The following is a 21,849-nucleotide window of genomic DNA, read 5'->3' on the forward strand; positions in this document are numbered from 1 at the left end:
AAAGAAGGATTCCACTCAGAGTCTCCGTGAGCGTGGCCCTGCCAACACCTTGATTCCTGACTTCTGGCCTCCAGAGCTGTGAGACAATATGTTTCCATTGTATTAAGCCACCCAGGTTGTGGTATTTTGTTATGGCGGCCCCAAGAAACTAACGCATCCCCCTTCCTTTCTAAACCTTCAGGGGCTGCCTATCCCCCACCATGTCATGTTCAATTCTTTGGCCTGGCTCTGGAGGCCCTGCCCTCCCCCATCACGTCCCCTCTTCACAAATGCATCTCCCACTATTTCCTCATGACCTTCTCCAAACTCCAGCCTGCACTTGCCTCTCCCTTCTTCAAAGTCCTGCTGCCTCAGTCTCCACTAAAGTATCTTCCCACCATATCAAGTATGTTTCTTTCTGCCTTCCCTATCAATCCATATACCCTTTGAAAAATAGGCTATGAATTACTTTTATTTTCAATCTCCCCTGAGTACACAGACACTCTAAAACTACTCACAGACGACTTGATCCAGTAGCCTTTGCACAAATGTTGCCCTTGACCCGGAATACCTGGGTCAACAGCAAACTACACGCCAGGGACCGTTGTTCTAATCTTTGTGTCCCCGGTGCCTAGCTCAGTGTCTGGCATTTCATGGACATCCAATAAAGGTTTTTAATTCATTTAGTTTATTTTTAAAATCCAGCCCCCAAGCATAAGTTCTGGGTCCCTCCCAGGTAATACCATGTCTGCCTTCTTTTAAAGAACTTGCTAATGAAAATCCTTCAAGTTCTACAGACAAAGTTGCTGAAAAGGGGTTGGGGGAGAAATATCATTTGCTTCCTCTGACTAATAACTCATTAGGTGGTCCAGGCCTGGAGCCACAGGGAGCCTTATTAGTCCATATGAACCATCTGAAAGGAGAGCCCTCCTCCCAGTGAACAGCTTCCTATTTATTAATACATGACAGGGCTTGTCCTTCACCCCCATCATTACCTGTGCTTCCAGAGCCCTTTGAAAGCATAAATAAATGATAGCTGGCTGGTCTTCTTTCCCCAGCACTTTGTCAGTGCTGAGAATCCTGACAGCTTGCCAAGACATGATTTGCCACTACAAATGCCAAGTGGGAGAGCCCCTGTCCTCTCCTATTCATAGAGACACTTGATAATTCAAAGTGCCAGCTCCTTCCAACAGAGTCAGACAGACTAATGTGCTGTCACTAGTCTCCAGGAAAGAGAGCCACACAGTGTGCTTTTCAAATAGCCCAAGACTTAGCAGGGTGGAGGACCTTTGCTCAGCAGGTAAGCCATTCAGATCCCCGAGGTGCCAGTGCCCAGAGAGCCTTCAGGGGCTGCAGCAGGACTCTGGGGCATCAGAATTCAGCAAGGGGAACAGCAAATCGTTAGCATTGTTCCAATTCTGTCATTTGCCCCTCTTCCTCCCACCTCACCTCTTCTTCCTCCATCTCCAAAGCTGGGATCCTTGATAGATGTATGGGTATTCCCTTGGTTTTCACCTGGACCTTCAGAATACAAATGCTCTGACCATCCGCTGGATGTTGGAGGGTTGGAATGGAGGAAAGGGGTGCAGTGTGGGGGAATCCAACCTTGGAAGGTGGTCAGAAGCCAAAGAAGAAAGGAAGTATAGATTATCAGAAGTTTATAGTTGATCAAATGCACATGAGAAAGAAGAGAAGAGTAGAGATCAATTAAAGGACCAGAATTACAGCAGTAGGTCAAGTCTAGGACAGACTTTTACAGGGAAACTTATTTTGGAAAGTGGATATCGAGGCCTATGTGGGCTCAAAATAGGTAATTGAAGGATTCCCTAGGTATTTTTGCCAATATTCTGTCCTCAGCAACTTTCTGACCCAAAATACTCACACAGTTTGCACATTCCCAAAAGAAAGAATGAAAGAGGGCTGCTCTCTATGTGGGAAATGTAAAAAGGTGGACTGAAGGTAGATTTACCCTTAGGGAAGTGCACAAGATAGAACAACTGCAGATGATTACCCACTTTCTCTTTAATGTCCCCCTCCCACCCCCAAGGCCATGGCTGTCCTCAGCCCTGGACTGCTCCTCTCCTTCACAGGGAACCTATTTCCACTTAGTGTTACATCATCACATCATCCTATAATCCAGGCACAGTTGCATTTTAACAGGAGACTCCACAACCTTCCAGATTCAGCAGTCCATCTCTGAGGTAGCTGGAGGATGACTTGGCTTTGATTACACAAGTTTATAGGAGACCCAGAATGCCAGGCGCGGTATGACAGGTGGGAGCAAAAACAAAAACAAAAAAACTTAGAGGGGGAAAATGTTCCTTGATCAATGGCACCCCAGTGGCTATGAGCACACCCAGCACCCTGATCTTGGTTTCTAAACATCATTCTCCAGTAAAAGAACCAAGGCTCCTTGAAGGAGTGGTTAATTCTAGGTCTGGACAGGAAAACTGCAATGTGATCCTGGAGTATCTTGCACCCAAAAGTAAGAAGTGCTCAAAAATGGATGAGACCCTCTTGAAAGGGCATAAAAACCAACCTGAAAGGCCAAACCGTAAAGGCCAAAGGTAAAACAATTTTCACAATAAAATAAATAACAATAATCCTGAATTACAATACATAGTATTTTTAAAAATTAGGTTGGTGCAAAAGTAATTGTGGTTTTTGAATACATGAATCTATTCTGATATAAATAAGAAACCAAATAAGAAAATTAGCAATAAGACATAGCTCCTCCTTACAAAAGAACTTCATTTAATAAATATAGAAGAAAGAAATAAACAATCACCATTAAAACTCCACAGTAATGGCCATGCATGGTGGCTCATACCTGTAATCCCAGCACTTTGGGAGGCTGAGGGGGGTAGATCACTTGAGGTCAGGAATTGGAGACCAGCCTGGCCAACATGGTGAAACCTCATCTCTACTAAAAATACAAAAATTAGCCAGGTGTGGTGGCACACATGTGTAATCCAAGCTACTCAGGAGGCTGAGGCACAAGAATTGTTTGAACCTGGGAGGCAGAGGTTGCAGTGAGCTGAGATTGTGCCACTGCACTCCAGCCTGAGCAAAAAAAAAAAAAAAAAAAAAAGGACGCCAAAATTAGTGGGCAAACGTTTGAGGAAAAACAAAATATTTGTATAATCTGAAAGTATCTCCCTCATATTTATTGATTACAAAAGGAAACATAATAACTTTACAGTGGAAAAGCCCTTCAGACATACCTTTACCCATGTTCAAGGAAAAAGCACCAGCAATGAGCCCTATCAACACCATGTACCCCCTGGCATAATGCTCTGAGAAGGACACATCACTTCTGAGATATTCTTGCCAAAAATACACAACTACAATCAAATCATGAAAAACAATACACAAACCCAAATTGAAGGATAGTCTGTGGAACACCTGACCATTCCTCTTCAGAAGTGTTAAGGCCATGAAAGAAAAGGAAAGACCTAGGAACTGTCACAGATTGAAGGAGATGCGGAGACATGACAGTTAAATGCAACACTGGAGCTGGATGGAATCCTGTAACAGACAAAGGACATGAATGGGAAAACAGGTGAATTCCAAAGAAAGCCTATAGTTGAGTTACTAATATTGTACCAGTGATAATTTCTTGGTTTTGACCATTGTACTACGGTTCTAGAAGATGTTGTTTACATTAGGGCAGCCAGGTGAAAGGTACAGGAAAATGCTTTGTGCTGTTTTGGTTCTGGGGAAGTTTTGGTTTTGTTTTCTTTTGTTTTTTGTTTTTTTAAAGTCTTGCTCTGTCGCCCAGGCTGGAGTGCAGTGGTGCAATCTCAGCTCACTGTAACCTCTGCTTCCTGGTTCAAGTGATTCTCCTGCCTCAGCCTCCCAAGTAGCTGGGATTACAGGTACATGCCACCACGCCCGGCTCATTTTTGTATTTTTTGTAGAGATGGGGTTTCACCATGTTGACCAGGCTAGTCTTGTACTCCTGACCTCAGGTGATCCACCCAGCTCGGCCTCCTAAAGTGCTGGGATTATAGGCGTGAGCCACTGCACCCAGCTGCTTTGTGCTGTTTTGCAACTTTTCTCAAAGTCTAACATTATTCCAAAATAAAAAGTGTTTTAAAATGTCCCTTCATATTACATTCCCTGCAATAGTGGTGAGAGTAAAGAAATAAATCATCAACAATGCTTTCATTTTGTCCCAGAAGTTGGGAAGATTCAAAGTAAAGAACAGATGTAAAAGCTGGTTTCACAGAGACAGATGTGGAACACAGGGTCTGCAACAAGGGAGATGGGGGGCTGGCCTATTTCCAGGCATCCAGATCAGAGGCGGGCAAAGTGCCTTTATTTTAAGACTGTCAGCTGTTTGTGTCCACAAAAGAGAAAGAGAGAACTCGGCTTCAACACAAACAGCTCAATGGACATCTACCACTGGCCGCACTCCCTCCCAGCTGGTGGATTCTGTGGCTCTGAAAGCTTTGTGGGTAATTATTGTAGGGATTAGCACCCAACAGTCTGGGCAGCCCAGATAATTCCTTTTATTTAGAAAACTCTGCCATAAAATGAATGGCTACCCCCCATAACCACTGCCCCCACTTTCCCAGCTACCTTTAACCTTTTCTGTAAGCACTTTTGTTTTTACTATACAAAAGTTTTGGTGAGCATTTACATTTTTAAGGCATAAATGAACCCCAAAAGACAGAAAATAACTCTGATAAGAATGGTACACTAGCCACATGGTAGGCCCTCAATACAGAGCTTGCTGAATTGACTTGTGTGCCCTTTCTATGGATTCCTTCCAGGAAGCTTTTCTATGCTTAGACTGTGGTATTTGTAGCCATAATCTCTCTTACGCACAGTGGCCAGGATATAATAGAAATGGTAGGGTTGAAGAGTAGCTGCAAAAGTTTCTAATGACGTCATCTTTATTGGAATGACTCCTCTATACAAGAGGCATTGTGAAACCTGGATGAAGAGTAAAAAGGAATAATAACAACAGATTCTGAGTGTTTACGCCACATAGGAAGCCCTCCAAACAATGGTAGCAAGTAGGAACTATCATGATCTCCAGCTGTCAGTTGACTGGCACATGCCATAGCCTAGGCAACAGGACTGGAGTCTGTGTGCTTCACATCATGCTCTGATACTTTCTTCCCCATTCCTCTGTTCTGGTCCAGCTTTACTGTGGGACTTTGGACAAGTCTTGAACCTTCTCTGGACTCCTGATTACCTGCCTAAAATACAGGGATAATAATAATCCCATTCTGCCTACTTCAAAGAGTCAAGTACACAAGAGAACATTTACAAAAGTTGAACATATGGTAGATCACAAAAGAATTTTCCTAAAATGTGAGAAACGCTATAGACAGATCACATTTTTGGCCATAATGCAATTCAGTCCAAAAGCAGCTATTAAAAGAGAGTTGAACTTTTTAAAAACTTAATGTGGTCATAAATAAGTCTGGGTTAAAGAAATTAGGTCTCTTTAAAACAACAAATTGATTTTTTAAAAACACGATATAAATCCAAAAAATCTGATCCCTAAACTGCAGTGGGTACAGCTGAGAAGCAGCCTATTTTTTTACTTTAGGACTCCCGAAGATCTGAACATTGTAAGAACCAGAAACTTCTGGAAGTGAAGATGGAGAAAGGTCTAAAAATAAAAGGAGTGGTTGTGTTACGGGAAAAGGGTCCAGATCCAGACCCCAAGAGAGGGTTCTTGAATCTTTTGCAAGAAAGAATTCAGGGCGACTCCACAGTGTAAAGCAAAAGCAAGTTTATTAAGAAAGTAAAGGAATAAAAGAATGGCTACTCCATAGAGAGCCCCAAGGGCTGCTGGTTGCCCATTTTTGTGGTTATTTCTTGATGATATGCTAAAGAATGGGTGGATTATTCATGCCTCCCCTTTTTAGACCATATAGGATAACTTCCTCACGTTGCCATGGCATTTGTAAACTGTCAAGGTGCTGGTGGGAGTGTAGCAGTGAGGACGACCAGAAGTCACTCTTGTGGCCATCTTGGTTTTGGTAGGTTTTGACCAGTTTCTTTACTACAGCCTGTTTTATGAGTAAGGTCTTTATGACCTATATTTTGTGCCGACCTCTTATCTCATCCTGTGACTTAGAATGCCTTAAAGGTCTGGAAATGCAGCCTGGTAGGTCTCAGCCTCATTTTACCCAGCTCCTATTCAAGATGGAGTTGCTCTGGTTTAAGCACCTCTGACAGTTGGAAATTCATCCTGGAAACACTTTGACCTCAAGGTGCCTTTCCCCTCTGCACAACCGGGTGACTGCTCCTCTCCCTCTCCCTAGAGGCAGCCTGGAAGTGTATTTTCTGGAACAAGTAAGGCAGAGGCCTCTGGGCCAGAGAACACCAGGCTTGGGTGAAGGTGTTAGTCATGCTGAGAACAGCAGATTCAGTAGAAACTTGTTCTAAATGTTGAGCCCTTTCTCCTCCCAGCCTCTTCCTCTCACTGCCTCTCAAAACACCAGTACACAGGTCTGTGTGCTTCAGGCAAGTCACTGAAAGAGGCTTCACTGGGGCTTCTCAGTCTAAAGGTTCTGAAATCCAGGATTCCCTAAGGAAGCAGCCCAGCCAGAACTCACAGTGGCCCTCACATTCAGTAATTCCTACCTCAGGGCTTCCATTCACTTTTTTTTCCCTGTTGTAGTAAACTATATAAAACATAAAATATGCCATTTTAGCCATTTTTAAGTTTACAATTCAATGGCATTAAGTATATTCACAATGCTGTGCAACCATCACCACTATCTATTTCTGTAACTTTTTCATTACCCCAAACAGAAACTGTACCCATTAAGCAATCACTCCTTCATCTCTTCTCCCACAAGCCCCTGGTAACTTCTAAATCTGCTTTCTGTCTCCACCAATCTGCCTATTCTAGATACATCATGTAAGTGGAATCATAGGCTACTTTTCCTTTTGTGCCTAGCTTATTTCACTTAGCATAATGTTTTCCAGATTCATCTACACCATAGCTTGTATCAGAATTGCATTTCTGGCCAGGCACAGTGGCTCACGCCTATAATCCGAGTACTCTGGGAAGCCGAGGACAGTGAATCACCTGAGCTCGGGAGTTCAAGACCAGCCTGGACAACATGGTGGAAACCTATATCTATAACAACAAAAATACAAAAATTAGCTAGGTGTAGAGGTGCACCTCATGAGTAGTCCCAGCTACTCATGAGGCTGAGTTGGGAGAATTGCTTGAGCCCAGGAGTTGAGACCAGCCTGGGCAACATAGTGAGACTCCCATCTCTACAAAAAAAAAAAAAATCAGCTGGGCGTGGTGGGTTGCACCTGTAGTCCCAGCTACTCAGGAGGCTGAGGTGAAAGGATTGCTTGAGCCAGGGAGGTCGAGGCTGCCAAGAGCTATGATCACATCACTGCACTCCAGCCCGCGACAGACCCTGTCTCAAAAAAAAAAAAAAAAAAGGCATATCTTTGAAGGCTAAATAATATTCCGTTTTATATAGATAACACATTTTGTTCAACCATTCATCAGTTGATGGACATTTGAGTTATCTCTACCTTTAGACTGTTGTGAATAATGCTGCTATGAACATTGGCATACAAATATCAGAGTCCCTGTCTTAAGTTATGTTGTATATTCTAATCACTTTTTTTTTCTTTGAGATAGAGTCTGACTCTGTCTTCCAAGGTAGAGTACAATAGTATGATCTCGGCTCACTGCAACCTCCACCTCCCTGGTTTAAGTGCGTCTCCCTGCCTCAGCCTCCTGAGTAGCTGTGATTACAGGCACCTGCCACCACACCTGGCTAGTTTTTGTAGTTTTAGTATAGATGGGGTATCACCATGTTGGCCAGGCTGGTCTTGAACTCCTGACCTCAGATGATCTGCCTGCCTTGGCCTCCCAAAGTGCTAGGATTACAGGTGTGAGCCACCATGCCCAGCCCTAATCACTTTTTAATTCCTCACACTCATGAAGTGACAGCAAAGGATCACCAGACACTTAAGGAAAGCATTTATAATGAAAGACAACACAGACAGAAAAAAGAAAAATCAACTTACAGGAAACAAAGACTATCCAGAAAAAAGAAAACAAAGCCAAACAACAACAACAACAACAAATGTGTATATATATATATATATATATATATATATATCCTAAGAAAGATACACAGAAGATATTGTCTAGGAAATAAGAATACTATGCTCTAAAAAAGAATTTTCACAAAACAGAAAAATGAACAATTCTTAGAAAATAAATGTATAAGAGCAAAAATTCAGAGCTCAATAAATAAAAGTGTTAAAAGGTTGAGGAAAATCGTGCAGAAAATAAAAAGTAAGACAAACAGATGAAAAACAGGAGGGAAAAGAGAAAAAAAGTAGAGAAACTGGAGGAGAGCTAGCATCTGAAGAAACAGGAGCTCTTCAGATAACAAACAGAAAACAATAAGAACAAAAAATCATCATAAAATATTAACAGAAAATAAATTATGATTATACTCCAGAAAATGTCCCAGAGCTGGTGCATATGAGAAAGGTCTCACTGAGTCTCCAGCACAAAGGCTGAAAGGAGGTCCATACCAAGGCACCTCGCCATGAAACTTCAGAGCTCTGAGAACAAGCAGAAGATCCTGCTGGCTTCCTGAGAGAGAACAAAATTACTGATAAAGGGTCAGCGGTCAGGGGTCAGCATGACTTCTGACTTCTCCCCAGCAACTCTGGAAACTGGAAGACAATGGAGCAATGTCTTCAAAATTCTTAGGGGCAATGATTTCCAACCTAGAAATCTCTACTATTATTAAAGGCACTTGCACTCCATGCAGCCAACTGTGATACTTCACTGGAGCCACTTTTCTAATACTTCAGTCATTCCTATATGACCGTCAGGATTTTTGCCATATCCACAGAGCCCTTGTTTTTTGTTTTGTTTTGTTTTTTGAGACAGGGTCTCTCTCTGTCACCCAGACTGGAGTGCAGTAGCACAATCTCGGCTCACTGCAGCTTCTGCCCCTGGGCTCAAGCGATACTCCCACCTCAGCCTTCCAAGTAGCTGGGGCTGCCAGTGCCTGCCACCATGCCTGGCTATTTTTTTTTTTTTTGTATTTTTAGTAGAGATGAGGTTTCACCATCTTGTCTGCGCTGATCTTGAAGTCCTGAGCTCAAGTGATCCACCTGTCTCAGCCTCCCAAAGTGTTGGGATTACAGGTGTGAGTCACGGTGTCCAGCCTACTATTTTTTAATATTTTTTCTTAAATTGAGTCGCTGTTTTTAATTAAATAATTTATGGAATTTATTATGGAAAATCAGCTGTTATTTGTGATCAGTAAGAAGTCACTGAAAAGATAAAGTGAAAAATAAATAAATAAAACAATGATCTCAAGTTTCTGGTGGCCCCTGTTGCTTCCCAAAGCTCTGAGCTCACAGCCTGCTTTCTCTGTGTCATGCAGGAAGATTAGCAAGGATAAGAGAGGTGTTAAAGACCAGCACTGCCTGATATGACTTTTGATGTCATCAAAAAGATGGAACGAGATTTGAAAGGACTAATTGTGTGAGTCAGCGTTACATAATGCTGCCTCACTGCACCACCTGTACACCCCCAGGCATTCCACCAGCTCCTCAGCTTGGAAACTCTGCACTGTAAGGACACACAGAGGCCATGTCCCTCTCTCTAACGAGTCTTAGGGATAATAGGGTGGCCTGTGCCTATGTAGAGAAAAGCACTAGGCAGCTTGAGACCTCACCATGCCAACAGCTAAGACCAGACAGGAACACTAAACCCTGTTTCGCTTTTTTAAACCTGCCCATATCTGCTCTTCAAAGATGGGCAGGTTTAAAACCTTAAACCTTTCTGCAGAAGGGCAGATTTCCTCTTGTGGGCCCAAACTGGTGCTTACTTCAACCAACCCCCATCTGCATCTCCAAGTTGACGTCCATCATCTCAGTATGCCACCCCACAGTGTGGCCTCTGCAGGCCCTCTCCCTGCAGGGTTGGGTTACATGTAAATGGTAGCTTCATGGCCCTCTACAGGGCTCTAGCAACGTTTGTGGTTTTCCTCTGTGTTAACACAACCCCTGTGGCTGGCCTCCAGAAACCAAAGACTTGCCAAACCCCGACCGAGACGGGCACCTTCATAAATATTAATCCTGCACTGAGAGTATTCTCTGGTGAGACTTGGCCAGGTGTTAGATTTGAAGATTCTCTGTAGCTTACATTGTGTGCCCTCCATGACTCACTCCAGAGGCCAAAGAGGGCTTCTAGGAGATGTGGTAATGTTAAGACAACAAGAAACCAAAAAATCATTCCTGGTCTTATCATAATAACCATCTCAGCTAAAGATTTAACTTGGAGACCTAAAAGGGGGTTGTCTTAGGGCTCTGTAATTTGGATTTTTTTCTTCAAATTAAATGGAGAAAAATGTTAGAGAACCCCAGGGCTCATACTTAGACAATCTCTTATCTTTTCTATTGACTCTCTCTCTGTCTTGTCATCTCATCCAGTCTCATAGTTTAAATAACATCTATATGTCAATGGTGCCCAAATGTGTATCTTTATACCTGAACCTCTCACCTGAAATCCAGACTTAAATATTAGCTGTTTAGTCAATATGTCCAGTTAGAATTTCAATAAACATCTCAAACTTGACATGTCCCAACCTGAGCTACTGATCTTCCCCCCAAACCGCCCTTCTCCTCCAGTCTTGCCATCTCCATAAATGGCTACTCCTTATTTTCATGTATTTGCTCAGGCCAAAACCCCTGCAGTCATCCTTGACTTTTTCTCTCACAACACCCCATCTGATCCAGTAGCAAATCCTATCAGTTCTACCTCCAAAATACATCTAGAAACACACCCTTCTCACCAGTCCACTGCCACCACCCTGATCCATTGCAGCCACCTCTACTTCTGCCCTTGCCTCATTTGGTCTCTTCCAATGCAGCAGCCAAGGGGACCCTGTAGGTTAGACCTAGTCACTCTCTGGCTTCTATGTGATCTGTTCTTTGTTGCCTCTACGCCAACTTTTCCCATTGCTCATTTACTTTCTCACATGGCTCCGGCCACACAGCTTCCTGTCTTTGAACCAAGCCAGGCACGCTCCCACCTCAGGGCCTTTGCACCTGCTGTTCTCTCTTCCTGGAATGCTCTTCCCCCAGAAAGTCACATACTGGTTCCCTCACTTCTTTCAGGCCTCTACTCAAAGGTGACACATCAATAAAGCCTTCCTTTGCCACATGTATGGGATGAATTGCTGAATTGTGTCCGCTCCTCCAAACTCGTATGTTGAAATCCTACCTCCAGCGCTGCAGAAAGTCACTGTATTTAGAGACAGGGTCTTTAAAGAGGTAATTAAGGTTAATTACCTTAATTAATGAGGTCATATGGGTGGGCCCTACTCCAATATGGCTGGTGTCCCTAAAAGAAGAGATCATTAGCACCAGACAGGCCTAGAAGGACCATAAGAAGACAGCCATCTACAAGCCAAGGAGAGAAATCTCAAAAGAGACTGACCCTGTGTATACCTGGATTTCACATTCTGGCCTCTAGAATTGTGAGGCAATGAATTTGGTTGGTTTGTTTGTTTTGTTTTTTAAGATGGAATTTTGCTCTTGTCGCCCAGGCTGGAGTGCAATGGCATGATCTCGGCTCACTGCAACCTCCACCTCCCAGGTTCAAGTGATTCTCCTGCCTCAGCCTCCCGAGTGGTTGGGATTACAGGCATGCGACACCATGCCTGACTTGCTAATTTTGTATTTTTAGTAGAGATGGAGTTTCTCCATGTTGGTCAGGCTGGTCTCGAACTCCCAACCTCAGGTGATCTACCCACCTTGGCCTCCCAAAGTGCTGAGATTATAGTGTGAGTCACTGCGCCAGGCAAATTTCTTTTTGTTTGTTTTTTGAGATGGAATTTTGCTCTTGTCACCCAGGTTGGGGTGCAATAGCACGATCTCAGCTCACTGCAACCTCTGCCTCCCAGGTTCAAGCAATGCTCCTGCCTCAGCCTCCCTAGTAGCTGGGACTAAGGCACATGCTACCACACTCGGCTAATTTTCGTATATTTAATAGAGACAGGATTTCACCATGTCGACCAGGCTGGTCTCAAACTCCTGACCTCAGGTGATCCACCCACCTCAGCCTCCCAAAGTGCTGGAATTATAGGCGTAAGCCACCATGCCAGGCCAGGCTGGGGACCAGGAATAAATGCATTTATAGGATTTCACAGTGGCTCTAGGGGAGAAGGCCCCTGCAGTCACTTTGAAACAGTGTTTGGTTGGCTAAACCCAAGTGTCATCATGAGGGGTGCCAATCAACAAAACAAGGGCAGCTTTTCAGAGCTAGTGAGGTATGCCATTTGACACCTCCTGTGTGCTGGTCAACAGTGAGAAGGAGCTGTGGCTCAGTGCAGGAAGCAATGCAGGAACACCAAATGTGTATCATCTCCGCTGTCTCCGACAATTGAAAAGGAACTACAGTTCGGCGAGGCTCTATGATGTGCCTGTGGTTTGGCGAGGGTCTATGATGTTAGACTTTGAAACTGTTTTATCATTTACTACCATAAAATATGTATAATCTATTAAAAAAAGTAAAAATCATCAAAACTATGTATATACTTACATACTGTACATGGTGTTCTTTGCAGTCAAAAGAAATGTAAACAAATATAAAGATGCAGTATTTTTTCATTTTTTTTTTTCCTTTAAATAGAGATGAGGTCTCCCTATGTTGCCCAAGCTGGTCTTGAACCCCTGAGCTCAAGAGATTCTCCTGCCTCAGCCTCCCAAAGTGCTGTATTAAGTCATAATTGCATAAAATTCGCTGTGGTACATACTATACTACTGTAATAATTTTGTAGCCACTTTCTCTGTTGCCATTGCAGTGAGCTCCAGTGCTGTGACTCTCTGCTTAAAACACCATATGACATTCACCTGTAATCCCAGCAATTTGAAAGGCCAAGGCAAGAGGATCAATTGAGCAGCCTGGGCAACATAGGAAGACCTCAGCTCTACAAAAAATAAAAATAAATTAGCCAGGTGTGGTGGTGTATGCCTGGGGTCCCAGCTGCTACTCAGGTGGTTGAGGTGGGAGGATTGCTTGAGCCAGGAAAGTTGAGGCTGCAGTGAGTGGTGATCGCACCACTGCACTCCAGCCTGTGTGACAGAGCGAGACCCTCTCTCTAAAAAAAAAAAAAAGAACCACCATGTGACATCATCTCCATGTAAGCAGTTCCTTCCATCAGTAGATTGCTGATCACAGGCCACAGTGATCTTTTGTGGCTCTCATGTATTCTTCATCATGTTTAGTGCAATACCATAAACCTTGAATAACACGATGGGACCCATATGGAGTGCCACTACTGATGCTGGAAATGCTCCCAAGAAGCAGAAAAAAGTCATGACATTACCAGAAAAAGTTGCATTGCTTGATATGCACTGTAGATTGAGGTCTGAGGTCTGCAGCTGCGGTTGCCACCACTTCAGACAGATGATTTATCGTGTAAACCATGTAAACTTACAGCATCGATAAATATAGTTCAGTACTATAAATGTATTTTCTCTTCCTTACAATTTTCTAAATAACAATCTCTTTAGCTTACTTTGTTGTCAGAATACAGCATATATCTGTATACACAAAATATCTGTTAATCAACTGTTTATGTTATCTGTAAGGCTTTAGTTAAGTTCTGGGGGCATCAGAAGTTATATGTGGATTTTCAACTGTGCAAGGGTTAGCAGCCCTAACCCCGCATTGTTCAAGGCTCAACTGTAATGTGTTTCAAACCAGATGTGTCCACAGTGCAATCCAAGTTACCAAAATAGCAATAACAACAAGTTTCCTACCTAGAAAAAGGGAGTTTACATTGGAGAGCTCTGACTTGGAGTAGAAGACTGGCTGGGCCGGGGGTGCAGAGGTGAAGCCCTGCCATCGTGTCAAGAAAACTTGCCCACCTAGAAAGCTGCTCCTATTGTCTTCCCTGCACTCAACAGGTCTTTTTGTTGTTTTGTTTTGTTTTGTTTTGTTTTGCTTTGCTTTTGCTTTTGTTTAAGGCTGTTTAAGACCTTTATGACTGCAAAAGTTGAGGCAAAGTTCTCATGTTAGAACAACCTTTGTTCTGTTGAGGAATTGGGGAACCTGGTGCCTAACTGCTGCAGCTGCTGGTAGGATTTGGATCAGTTTTAGGAATGAACACGCCTGGAGGAGATCGGAAGCAGTTACCAAAGTTGGACTTTCCCTATGTCATGAACCTGGCTGTTAAGGCCTCTCCATGCCACCCACACACAGAGTCACTTTTGCATCTCAGTTAATACTATGAACCAGACCCTCCCATTTGTGAAATGGGAATAATATAGGAATCTCCAGATGGGAAGATCCTTTCGCAGCAACCTGGTTTGTCCCCTGCTCCAGGGGCCACCAATACGATGGCGTCCCAGCGCTTTCATAAGCACTTCCTGGAGTCTAAATATTCCACAAAGAAATTCTTCCTTCTGCCTGATTTCAACTCCTCCAGGGAAATTCCAGCTCATTTTGTTCTCTAAAAAATAGAAAATCCTTTTCACAAAAGATTTGAGTATATTCAAACATCACAAAATCAAGAAAGGAAGGTTTATAAAATATTCACACATAACCTTACCAGCCTACCTTAATTTTCATTTTTCTTTATCCCCTTCCAAATATAAGCCATATGTATAAATATTTGCAACACTTATACTCCTAACATAGACACCATTTTGTAGTGTTCCTCTTCTCATTAAAACGCTTCTTCACACACCAGCTAATTTGCATCTCCGTCATTTGGGCAAATCGTCGTCACTATGCCATCCTTCCTGTACAGGTTATTCCAGGACTCCTCACCCATGCTCCGGAAAAGGCAGAATGGGTGCTTTTGTGTGGGGGGTGTGATGATAAATTTAATGCGACAACTTGACTGGCCATAGGGTGCCCAGATGAAGCATTGCTTCTGGGTAAGCCTGCGAGGGTGTTTCTGGATGGGATTAGCAATTGAATCAGTGGACTCCATAAAGCAGATTGCCCTCTCCAGTGCGGACAGACATCATCCAGTCTGTTGAGGGCCCGAATGGAACAAATGGTGGAGGGAGCAGGAATTCACCCCCTTTCTAGCCTCACTGCTTGAGCTGGGACATAGCATCTTCTCTCTGGCCCTCAGACTGGGATCTATACCATCTGCTCCCCTTGTTCTCAGGCCTTCACGCCTGTACTGAATGACACCACTGTCTTTCCTGGGCCTCCAGCTTGCACGTGGCAGATGGCAGACTGTGGGACTTCTCAGCCTCCCTAGTCCCACGAGCCAATTTCTCATGACAAATTTCCTTATATATACATAGATAAGGAAATATATATATATTTACTATATATATGGAAAATATATATATTTGCACTATATATGGAACTATATATTTAAAATATACAAATATAAATGTCCTATACATAGGAAATTTATACTGTATACAATATATAGGAAAAATTTATGTATAAATTTGTTTATATATAGTACAAATTTATATTTTTATATAGTATTATATTTTTATATAGTATAAATATGTATTTCCTCTTTATAGTATATAAGTATATATTTACTATATATGTAAGGAAATATATACTTATATCTATAAGGAAATATATATGTATATCAATAAGGAAAAATATTATTATCTATCTATAAGAAAATATATATGTATTATATATAAGGAAATATATATATATATATATATATTTGTGTGCGTGTGTGTGAAACAGAGTCTCACCCTGTCACCCAGGCTGGAGTGCAGTGGTGTAATCTTGGCTCACTGCAACCTCTGCTTCCCAGGTTCAAGTGATTCTCCTGCCTCAGCCTCCCAAGTAGCTGGGATTATAGGCACCCACCACCACAACCAGCTAATTTTTGTATATTTAGTAGAGATGGAGTTTCACCATGTTGGCCAGGCTGGTCTCAAACTCCTGACCTCATGATCTGCCTGCCTTGGCCTCCCAAAGTGCTGGGATTACAGGCATGAGCCACCATGCCTGGCCAGAAATATATATATTCTTATATAGAGAGGAAATGTATATATTTCCTTACATGTATAGTAAAATATATATATACTGTATATACAAAAATATATATTACTATATATCTATAAGGAAATATATATTTACTATATAAGGAAATATATATATTTACTATATATGAGGAATTTTTTATATGTCATGAGAAATATATTCATATATACATACAAATATATATTTTTGTGTGTCAAATACATATTTGTATGTATATATGAATATATTTCTCATGACATATAAAAAAATTTCTATGTATAGTAAAAATATACACACACACACACACACACAATGTTTAATCTGGGCACCCCACGGTCAATGTGTGTGTATATATATTCCATGTATGTGTATATATATGTGTCTGTGTGTGTATATATATATATAAATGTATATTTCTAAGTATGTGATATGGTTTGGCTCTGGGTTCCCACCCAAATCTCATCTTGAATTGTAATTTCCAGGTGTTGAGGAAGGAACCTGGTGGGAGGTGATTGGATCACGGGGACAGTTTTCCCCATGCTGTTCTCATAATAGTGAGTGAATTCTCATGAGATCCGATGGTGGGAGTTTTTTCCTATACTCTCACTTCTCTCTCCTGCTGCCTCGTGAAGAAGGTGCCAACTTCCCCTTTGGCCATGGCTGTAAATTTCCTGAGACCTCCCCAGCCATGCGGTATGGTGAGTCAATGAACCTCTTTCCTTTATAATTAACCAGTCTCAGGGAAGTCCTTTATAGCAGTGTGAACACAGACTAATGCAGTATGTGTGTGTGTGTGTGTGTGTATGGAGTGTGTGTGTATACATACAAATATACATTCATATATACATACATACACATGTGTATGTCTGTATGCACTGTACTGGTTCTATTTCTCTGGAGAATTTTGATCCCAAATGAACTCCAGTTTATTATTTGACTTGGCTGTTTCTTAGATATGTGACCTTGGGTTTGCTCTTTACCTTCCCTCACTGAGCCTGGCTCTTTCTGGGGTCATGTGTCTGTCTACTAAGAAAATGGGATAATTGAGCCAGTTCACCTAGTCTTGTCATAGCTCTCTTGAGCCCAACAACATTCACTTATGAGATAGACGTTTTGGGTTTGTCAAGGATTTTTTACTTTGGAGCCTTTGTTCCTGCTCCTTGCCTCCTACTCAACCTAGTTGTGGACCCATAATTCACCTGCTTGGTTTCTAGTATGTCCTGACCATAAACATTACTGGCTGCTTCATGCTGTCCTGGGAAGAAGACAAAGAACTTCAGGGCTATACACTATACTAAGATTCCTGCCCGGTCTTCACCAAAACAGTCATATCAACACCTCACATCTGCACACCAAGTTCTGTCTTGACATTACGGATCTGCTAAGTTCTGGGTCTATTCACATTTTAACTTTGCTAAGGACTGGGCCTCATCTGATACTGGTGTCTCCCTTACAAGACAGAATATATTCAGAACATCTTCCTACTTGAAGTTCTTACAATGAAACAGTACACATCTCATGGCCAAGGAATGAAATTGTTCTCAGTAGAACTCACTCGCTACTCCTTCCTATGACCTTAAGCCTATGACCTTCCATTATGCTTTCAATTGTGGTTAAACAAAAATAAAATACAAATATCTCTCTGACCATATCCTGGGAACTAAATGATGTTTTTTTACAAAGGTAGGAAAATTAGGGTACTAGTCATCAGAAATAGCAACAAGAGATGAATGCGTACCTGCAGGAAAGAAGTGCCAGCCCACAATTTAAAGCTGACTTCAGGGAATGCGTCCAAACTAAATAGGAGAGACTACACTGAAGGTAATATTAAGCCCCAACCCACTCCCAGACCTTCTTATTTCTGGCACATGGAAAAGACTCTACCTCTCTACTTGGAATAATTCTTATTGGCAATCCAATTTCTGAGTGTCATTGCGTGCCCTTCTCCAAGCATACAGGAATGGTATGATGACTTCCTGGCAGAAGGCCCGGAGAGTTGTCAGACATCCTGATAAATGGGAATCACTCCTGTTCTCGGTGTTTGACCACACGTCAGTGCTAACCTTCCACGATTTCCTGATGCTCATCCTAAATTTCCCCATAACCAGGCATAGAGCCAAGATAATGGAAGCATCCCTGCCCTTTGCTGTGTAAGTCCTGCTCCTTTTAGAATAACATACAATGATACGTATGTTCACAAAGGTGTGCTGGAGACAGCTCATCCCAGCTTGCAAGAGCTGACTGATAAATTTTCAGAAATTTTGTGAGCAGGTTAACACCATCTTGCGAGCTTGAAGTCAGCCATGATGAGATTATTTACACCACAAAAATTGGCAAATGTCACAAATCAGCACTGGTGGTTAAGCGTTTCCCAGCACACCACCACTGGCTACTGAACCACTGGAATTTTTTAGATACTCAGAGAGGGTCAGAGCTCGAGTTAATTCACTTTTTAATTCTCCCCAGAAAAAAGAAAAAAATAAAAAAGGAAAAACAGAAACAAAGAGTCCTAAAATGTTGGGATTAAAGGGAATGCTAGAGGCCATCTAGTAAAAACACTATGGACAAGAGAGGTGACAAGAATGTAATGCTAACAAGTATGGACAAAGAAAACGAGATCCAGAACCCTGTCTCCAGCCACTGCTCTCTGTAACATCCCACACAGACTCTACAAAAACAACAGCAAAAGAGAATAATTGCTTTCACTCCACTGTCCCTGCAGTAAATTTTCCCATTTTAAAAATGAAATATTTGATTTTTTTTTTTTTTTTTTTTTTTGAGATGGAGTCTTGTTCTGTCACCCAGCTAGAGTGCAGTGGTGAGATCTTGGCTCCCTGCAACCTCTGCCTCCCGAGTTCAAGCAATTCTCGTGCCTCAGCCCTCTGAGTAGCTGGGACTACAGGTGTGTGCCACCACACCTGGCTAATTTTTTTATTTTTAGTAGAGACAGGATTTCACCATGTCAAGCCATCTGCCCACCTCGGCCTCCAAAGTGCTAGGATTACAGGCGTGAGCCAGCGTGAGCCAGCGTGATCAGCATGAAACATTTGATTTTCACCATGCATTTCCTCAGCCTGAGAAGCAGCCAGTTCAGTAATTTCCTGAAGGTTTTACAGAAAAAGAGCCACTTCTTGCTTCTCTGAAGATTTCTAGGGAGGGAGTGAGAGCTGTTCTCAGCAACGTGGATTATCTGCCTTCAGGTGATGGGACTATTAAGGTTTCTGGAGTCTTTAAAGGGTTTATGTGAAGGAGAAACCTCTGAGCTCATGCAGCAGTGAATTCCGAGTACCTAAGATGCTGAGAAGATAAGGTCCCTGCCTGTCTACTACTAGCTGACCGGGTACAGCTGTCCTTGGGCTCTGGTGTTGACATCCATGCCTGAGGGACAGTGAGTGACCAGACGGACTGAAGTCTGTGATGCACATCAGAATTTCTGCACCTGAGATTCCTAGATCTTCATCACCCTGGAAGGCTCTGTGGAACTGGGTAGGGAGTAGACTGTTAGTCCCATTTTGTGGTTGGTACAGATAAGGTACAACTTGTCCACATTTATAAGAAAGGTAAAGTAGGCGGGCGCGGTGGCTCAAGCCTGTAATCCCAGCACTTTGGGAGGCCGAGACGGGTGGATCACGAGGTCAGGGGATCGAGACCATCCTGGCTAACACGGTGAAACCCCGTCTCTACTAAAAAAATACAAAAAAAATTAGCCGGGCGATGTGGCGGGCGCCTGTAGTCCCAGCTACTCGGGAGGCTGAGGCGAGAGAATGGCATAAACCGGGAGGCGGAGCTTGCAGTGAGCTGAGATCCGGCCACTGCACTCCAGCCTGGGCGACAGAGCGAGACTCCGTCTCAAAAAAAAAAATAAAAAAAAAATAAAAAAAAAATAAAAAAATAAAAAAATAAAAAAATAAAAAAAAAAGAAAGGTAAAGTAACCCAGCACTTTGAGAGGCCAAGGCAGGTGGATCACTTGAGGTCAAGAGTTTGAGACCAGCCTGGGCAATATGGCAAAACTTAACATTGTCTCTACTGAAAACACAAAAATTATCTGGGCGTGGTGGTGCACGCCTGTAGTCCCAGCTACTTGGGAGGCTGAGACAGGAGAATCGCTTGAGCCCAGGAGGCAGAGGTTGTAGTGAGCCGAGACTGTTCCACCGCACTCCAGCCTGGGCAACAGAGCAAGACTTTGTCCAGAGAGAGAGAGAGAGATATAAAGGTAAAACTGAAAACTTTTGACCTTATAGATTTATTAGGGAAAAAAAAACACATTGAAGCATCCTTCCAGAATAACATTGAGTGTTTTTTTTTTTTTTTATTATTATACTTTAAGTCTAGGGTACATGTGTATAACGCAGGTTTGTTACATATGTATACTTATGCCATGTTGGGTGCTGCACCCATCAACTCGTCAGCACCCATCAATTCATCATTTATATCATGTATAACTCCCAATGCAATCCCTGCCTCCTCCCCCCCCCTCCCCATGATAGGCCCCAGTGTGTGATGTTCCCCTTCCCGAGTCCAAGTGATCTCATTGTTCAGTTCCCACCTATGAGTGAGAACATGCGTGTTTGGTTTTCTCTTCTTGTGATAGTTTGCTAAGAATGATGGTTTCCAGCTGCATCCATGTCCCTACAAAGGACGCAAACTCATCCTTTTTGATGGCTGCATAGTATTCCATGGTGTATATGTGCCACATTTTCTTAATCCAGTCTGTCACAGATGGACATTTGGTTGATTCCAAGTCTTTGCTATTGTGAATAGTGCGCAATAAACATACGTGTGCATGTGTCTTTGTAGTAGAGTAATTTATAATCCTTTGGGTATATACCCAGTAGTGGGATGGCTGGGTCATATGGTACATCTAGTTCTAGATCCTTGAGGAATCGCCATACTGTTTTCCATAATGGTTGAACTAGTTTACAATCCCACCAACAGTGTAAAAGTGTTCCTATTTCTCCACATCCTCTCCAACACCTGTTGTTTCCTGACTTCTTAATGATTGCCATTCTAACTGGTGTGAGATGGTATCTCATTGTGGTTTTGATTTGCATTTCTCTGATGGCCAGTGATGATGAGCATTTTTTCATGTGTCTGTTGGCTGTATGGATGTCTTCTTTTGAGAAATGTCTGTTCATATCCTTTCCCCACTTTTTGATGGGGTTGTTGTTTTTTTTTTGTATATTTGTTTGAGTTCTTTGTAGATTCTGGATATTAGCCCTTTGTCATGAGTAGGTTGCAAAAATTTTCTCCCATTCTGTAGGTTGCCTGTTCACTCTGATGGTAGTTTCTTTAGCTGTGCAAAAGCTCTTTAGTTTAATTAGATCCCATTTGTCAATTTTGGCTTTTGCTGCCATTGCTTTTGTGTTTTAGACATGAAGTCCTTGCCCATGCCTATGTCCTGAATGGTACTACCTAGATTTTCTTCTAGGGTTTTTATGGTATTAGGTCTAACATTTAAGTCTCTAATCCATCTTGAATTAATTTTCGTATAAGGGGTAAGGAAAGGATCCAGTTTCAGCTTTCTACTTATGGCTAGCCAATTTTCCCAGCCATTTATTAAATAGGGAATCCTTTCCCCATTTCTTGTTTCTCTCAGGTTTGTCAAAGATCAGATGGCTGTAGATGTGTGGTATTATTTCTGAGGACTCTGTTCTGTTCCATTGGTCTATATCTCTGTTGTGGTACCAGAACCATGCTGTTTTGGTTACTGTAGCCTTGTAGTATAGTTTGAAGTCAGGTAGTGTGATGCCTCCAGCTTTGTCCTTTTGACTTAGGATTGTCTTGGCAATGCGGGCTCTTTTTTGGTTCCATATGAACTTTAAAGCTGTTTTTTCCAATTCTGTGAAGAAAGTCATTGGTAGCTTGATGGGGA

Source organism: Trachypithecus francoisi, unplaced genomic scaffold (assembly GCF_009764315.1).
Source record: "Trachypithecus francoisi isolate TF-2019V2 unplaced genomic scaffold, Tfra_2.0 Lachesis_group4, whole genome shotgun sequence".
Lineage (NCBI taxonomy): Eukaryota > Metazoa > Chordata > Mammalia > Primates > Cercopithecidae > Trachypithecus > Trachypithecus francoisi.